Source organism: Erythrolamprus reginae, chromosome Z (genome assembly GCF_031021105.1).
Source record: "Erythrolamprus reginae isolate rEryReg1 chromosome Z, rEryReg1.hap1, whole genome shotgun sequence".
Lineage (NCBI taxonomy): Eukaryota > Metazoa > Chordata > Lepidosauria > Squamata > Dipsadidae > Erythrolamprus > Erythrolamprus reginae.
This window is the reverse complement of record NC_091963.1, coordinates 858,015-864,014: the sequence shown is the minus strand read 5'-3', so window position 1 is coordinate 864,014 and position 6,000 is coordinate 858,015. Positions and strand designations below refer to the sequence as shown.

The 6,000-nt window shown below is 46.9% G+C and overlaps 1 protein-coding gene across 1 annotated transcript in view; it reads left to right on the top strand.

The window, feature by feature from the left end:
* Positions 1-6,000, top strand: part of SMARCC1 (SWI/SNF related BAF chromatin remodeling complex subunit C1) — a 72,343-nt gene that overhangs the window by 852 nt on the left and 65,491 nt on the right. The window lies entirely within an intron of this gene.

The window sequence follows — 6,000 nt, the reverse complement described above, 5'->3', positions numbered from 1 at the left end:
TTTGCAAATTTGATGAGTTCCCCTTCTATTCCCCCATCTAAATCATTGATAAAGATATTGAAGAGTCCTGGACCTAAGACTTGCCTCGTGGTACCCCACTGCCTACTTCCTTTCTTGGAAATGTAGTAGGACTACTCATTGAGTACAGTTTGTCAGCCAGTTACAACTCCCATCAGTGATTATGCTGTCTACCCCACATTTTTCCAGCTTAACCAGAGAACATATTTATTTATTTATTCATTCATTCATTCATTCATTCATTCATTCATTCATTCATTCATTCATTCATTCGATTTTTATGCCGCCCTTCTCCTTAGACTCAGGGCAGCTTACAACCTGTTAGCAATAGTACTTTTTAACAGAGAATCAGCCTATTGCCCACACAATCTGGGTCCTCATTTTACCCACTTCGGAAGGGTGGAAGGCTGAGTCAACCTTGAGCCGGTGATGAGATTTGAACTGCTGACCTACAGATCTACAGTCAGCTTCAGTGGCCTGCATTGCAGCACTCTACCTGCTGCGCCACTCCGGCTATGTTATGTTATGGTCTATGCTGTCGAATGCCTTACTGAAGTCTTTTTAAAAGTATTTTGTGTCATCTGCCAATTCAGTTCAATTTATTATATTTGTATGCAACCCTTCTCCGAAAACTCCGGGCAGCTCACAGAATGTGGGATCAGTTTCCTCATGTTTTATAAAGCCTCTATTGTCACAATCACACCTCCCTGCTGACCCTGTGGCGACTGGCAGGTGTTGGCACCAAACACAAAAGCCTCTCGGAAGGTTTAACCGAGAAGAGCAGCTGGAAGTACAGCTGTCCCCTCCCCAGATCTGTGACTTGAAACCCCAACCAACAACCCCCTCCTCACCTCGTGTCTGCCATCCTGTTGTTAGCTGTTGAGCGCTGCGCTGTCATATACGAATGGCCTTGGGCTGCCCACAATGGTCTGCAGGCCCCCTCCTTTTTTTTTAAGAAGCTGCCAATTAGTTTGGTATCTGCCGAACAGATGACAACCATTAGAAAAGTTGATAATTGTACTGGACAGAAAAGAATTAAAGGAGTTGGAAGGGACTTTGGGGGTCACCTAGTCCAATCTTCTGCTCAGGTAAGAGATCATTACAGAATTACAATTGGAAGTGGCCTTGGAGGTCAATAATCCGTAGTAGCAGTAGTAGTAGTTAGTCCATGTCAAGGTTCCAAGTGACACCCCCAGCGAAAGAGGACTCCAAGGCTTGAAGTCCCTCAAAGTTCCATTTTATTAGAGAGGCTATATTGGCACATCTGGGAAAACCCGAATCTGAAAGTTTTCCCCACCCAAAAGAAACTCAAAAGACCCTTCCCCTGCACCCACATGTCAATCACAGGGCCCAATCCATTCCCTGTCCCAACTGGAGACTCCCCACCCCCCGCCCCTGTCGCTCCCATCCAGGTGCAGGCTGAATGCCTTTGGTTCCTAGAGGGATGGCCTAAGTCTCCACCACTCCTTGTTATCCCCTCGCCTGTTTTGCCAGGCACTAAATGTGGCAGCCCTGAAGCTCCAGAGAGAGAGAGAGAGGGGTGGGTGGGTGGGTTTCCAAGACTGACAGCCCATCCCCCAGCTCAAGCAACAGACCCTTAGAGAGATATGGGCTTGGAAGTAATCTCGGAGGCCTTTTGGTCCAGGCCCCTGCTCAAACAGGAAACCCTTTCAGAACCATAGAACGGCAAGAGTTGGAAAGGACCTCGGAGGTCATCTAGCCCAGCCCCCTGCTGAAGCAGTAGACCCTTCCAGAAATACAGCATTGGCCTTGAGGGTCATAGAAACATAGAGTCTGACGGCAGAAAAAGACCTCATGGTCCATCTAGTCTGCCCTTAGACTATTTCCTGTGTTTTATCTTAGGATGGATCTCTGTTTATCCCAGGCATGTTTCAATTCAGTTCCTGTGGATTTATCTACCACGTCTGCTGGAAGTTTGTTCCAAGGATCTACTACTCTTTCAGTCAAATAATATTTTCTCATGTTGCTTTTGATCTTTCCCCCAACTAACCTCAGATTGTGCCCCCTTGTTCTTGTGTTCACTTTCCTATTAAAAACCCTTCCCTCCTGGACCTTATTTCACCCTTTAATATATTTAAATGTTTCGATCATGTCCCCCCTTTTCCTTCTGTCCTCCAGACTCTACAGATTGAGTCCATGAAGTCTTTCCTGGTCAGTTTTATGCTTAAGGCCTTCCACCATTCTTGTAGCCCGTCTTTGGACCCCTTCAATTTTGTCCATATCTTTTTGTAGGTGAGGTCTCCAGAACTAGGTGAGGTCATCTAGTTCAACCCCTTGCTCAAGCAAGAGGTTATTTATTTATTTATTTATTTATTACTTAGATTTGTATGCCACCCCTCTCCGAAGACTCGTGGTTCTCAACTTTTCTAATGCTGCAACCCCTTAATACAGTTCCTCATGTTGTGGTGACCCCCAACCATAAGCCTACTGCCAATTCTCCCAATGGAGGTTTAAGCTGATTGGCAGGAAGGTCAGAGGGACACCCCCATTGTCAACGCCTGATTGGTTGGGTTGTGAAAGTAGGTTCCAAGGCACCAGAATAGAAGCTTTAGTTCCTAACACCAGGGGAAATTTCTCTTCCCCTTTTGCCTTAGGCGACCCCTGTGAAATGGCCGCTCAACCCCCAAGGGGTCCCGACCCCCAGGTTGAGAACCACTGCCTATACCATTCTGGACATATGACTGTTGGTGCACCATCACTGGTGGCTTTTTAAAAGAGACTGGACACCCATTTGTGAGAAATGGTCTAGGGCAGGGGTCCTCAAAGTTTTTCAACGGGGCCAATTCATGATCCCTCAAGATTGTTGTGGGGGCAGGGTGAGGGGCATGGCTAGGTGGCCATGTGACTGGGGGCGGGGCCAATTTATCCGTCCATTAAACCAGTGTTTCCCAACCTTGGCAACTTGAAGATATCTGGACTTCAACTCCCAGAATTCCCCAGTCCAGATATCTTCAAGTTGCCAAGGTTGGGAAACACTGCATTAAACAATACACACAAATTAAGCTTTAATTTGTTTTGTTCCTGGTGTGTGTGTGTGTGTTTTATTTGATCTCTTATCTCCTTTCCACTATTTGAGCCCCCCCCTGGGGAAACTGAGATTTTAAGTAGAACTTTGTACTTTTAAGTACTACAAAGTTTACCTCTCAGGTGTGTTCAGGGGCTTTTTTTGCCTGTGACATGGAGAAAGAGAGAAGAGTGCTGGAAGAGCCAATGGCAGGGAAGAGAAGCCAGGACATGGGAAGCCCAATGGAAAGAGAGGTGAGACGGGCTCTGCCCTGGGGCACCTTCCGCAGGCTCCCCTTCAATCCTGGCCTTGCCTCGATGGGCCCCATTGCGTTCCCGTCCCCCACCCATCCAATCCCATGCCATTCCCACTCCATTCTCTCCTTTTTCCCATTCTACCCTATTCTCATGGCAGCGCACTCAACCCACCTTTGGAATCTCGCTGGCCACCCCAATCGGAACAGGCAGGGTGGATGGGCTCAGCGATGCTGACCACCGGCCGGCCGGCCCTCCCTCCCTCCCTCCCTCCCTCTCCAGGGGCAGAAGCCTCTCTAGCCGCTGCCCTGGAACTGCTGAGCAGGAGAAGGACGGAAGTGGCAGGGAAGGGGAGAAGGCAGCGGGGGTGGGGGCGGCTGTGGCGGCCCCCACTCCCTGGCTCACTCGCCTCTCCCCAGCCCTGCCTCAGCAACAGGCGGCTGCCGGCTTGCAAGAGCCTCTTTTGGCCTGGAGCTCCAGGGTCACCGTGGCGGCTTTCTTATTAATCCATGCCCTGAGTTTGGGGATGGGTGGACAGAGGAAGCCCGAGCTGAGAAGCAGAGGCAGGGGGCCCTGCTTTCCCCTCCCAGGGCCTCTGCGTGACCCCTGCTCTGGGATCTCTTGCTTGAGCAAAGGGTTGGACTAGAAGACCTCCAAGGGTCCCTTTCAAATGAGTTGTTCTGTTCTGAATAATGGGAGATTCCTCTTTCTTTGGGTGGGATATGGGCAGCTAATGCTGAAAAGACTATGCCTCCGCAGCTCATTTATTCATTATTCCCCCAGTGGTGTTCGTGTTCGAAGAGGACCTGGACACCGAATGGGTTGTGGGCTGTACAAGATGTGGACGCAGGTGACTGGGAAGACCTAGACAGGCACGAAATGTTCTGCCGCATGTTGGGCAGATATGTATAGGCACCATAGTCGCAGCATTTGCAGCTCTGGCTTTGCGGAGCACTCGCTACGAATGTTCTCCTGGCCTCCAACGACTGGCAGGCCTTGGTGGATCAGCATACGTGCCATGTGGTTATGGGTGATTTCAACATGCCTGATGTTGACTGGAATATCCCCAGTGCCCTTACATGCAAAAGTAAGAATATAGTAGAGGCCTTTACAGGAGCAGCTCTGGCACAGCTGGTTAAGACACCAACTAGAGGGGAGAATATTCTAGATTTAGTTTTTACGAATGGGAATTGGGTTTCAGATGTCAAGGTGGGAGAAAATTTAGGTTGCAGTGACCATCTATGTTTGTGGTTTGATGTAAAAACTCATTGTGAGCAATCCTATAATGCAACCAAAGTATTGGATTTCAGAAAAACAAATTTTAATGCAATGGGGGAATATTTAGATAATGAATTAAAGGGGAGGGATAAAATGGTAGGAGCGAGCACCCAGTGGACTGTATTTAAAAAAGCCATCTTAAAAGCCACTGGACTGTATGTAAGACAAATAACTAAAGGTAAAAGGAAGAAGAAACCGCTATGGTTTAGCAATGATGTAAGGACTATAGTCAATGAAAAAAAGGCTGCCTATAGGAGGTATAAAGAGTCTGGAAGTATAGCTGATAGGGAGGTGTATAAAATGAGACAGAAGGAGGCGAAACAGATAATATATGCTGCTAAAGCCTCAAAAGAGGAAGAAATTGCCAAATCTCTAAAGAAGGGGGATAAAACCTTCTTCAGATATATTAGTGATAAGAAGAAGAAAAACTGCGGCATCACGAAGCTTAGTACCGGGAAAAATACATGCATTAATGGGAATAAGGAGATCGCTGACCATTTCAATAGCTACTTCTGTTCAGTTTTCTCAAAAGACACCTTACAAAATAATACTATAGAGGGATATAGCATTGCTTCCAACTATACGGATTCAGCTCCAGTGATCTTAGAAGCCGATGTCTTAGAAGAACTTGAACGATTAAAGATAAATAAGGCAATGGGTCCAGATGGCATCCACCCCAGAGTTCTTAAAGAACTCAGATCTGTCATTGCTACCCCCCTGACTGATTTGTTTAACCAATCCTTGTTAACAGGAGATGTTCCTGAGGATTGGAGAATGGCAAGTGTTGTGCCTATCCACAAGAAGGGCAGTAGAGAAGAAGCTGGTAACTACAGGCCAGTTAGCTTGACATCAGTTGTCGTTAAAATGATGGAGACTCTACTGAAAAAGAGGATAAATCAGCACCTAAAAAACAATAACTTATTGGACCCAAATCAGCATGGCTTTACTGAAGGCAAATCATGTCAGACTAATCTCATTGATTTCTTTGACTATGTCACAAAGGTGTTGGATGAAGGTGGTGCCGTGGATATTGCCTACCTGGACTTCAGCAAAGCCTTTGATACGGTTCCACATAAAGAGCTGATAGATAAATTAGTGAAGATTGGACTTAATCCCTGGATAGTTCAATGGATTTGCAGCTGGCTGAAGCATAGACACCAGAGGGTTGTTGTGAATGGCGAGTATTCTGAGCAGAGTCAGGTTACAAGTGGTGTGCCACAAGGGTCTGTTCTGGGTCCTATTCTTTTTAATATGTTTGTGAGTGACATAGGGGAAGGTCTGGTAGGGAAGGTTTGCCTATTTGCCGATGACTCTAAAGTGTGCAATAGGGTTGATATTCCTGGAGGCGTCGGCAATATGGTAAATGATTTAGCTTTACTAGATAAATGGTCAAAGCAATGGAAACTGGAGTTTAATGTTTCCAAA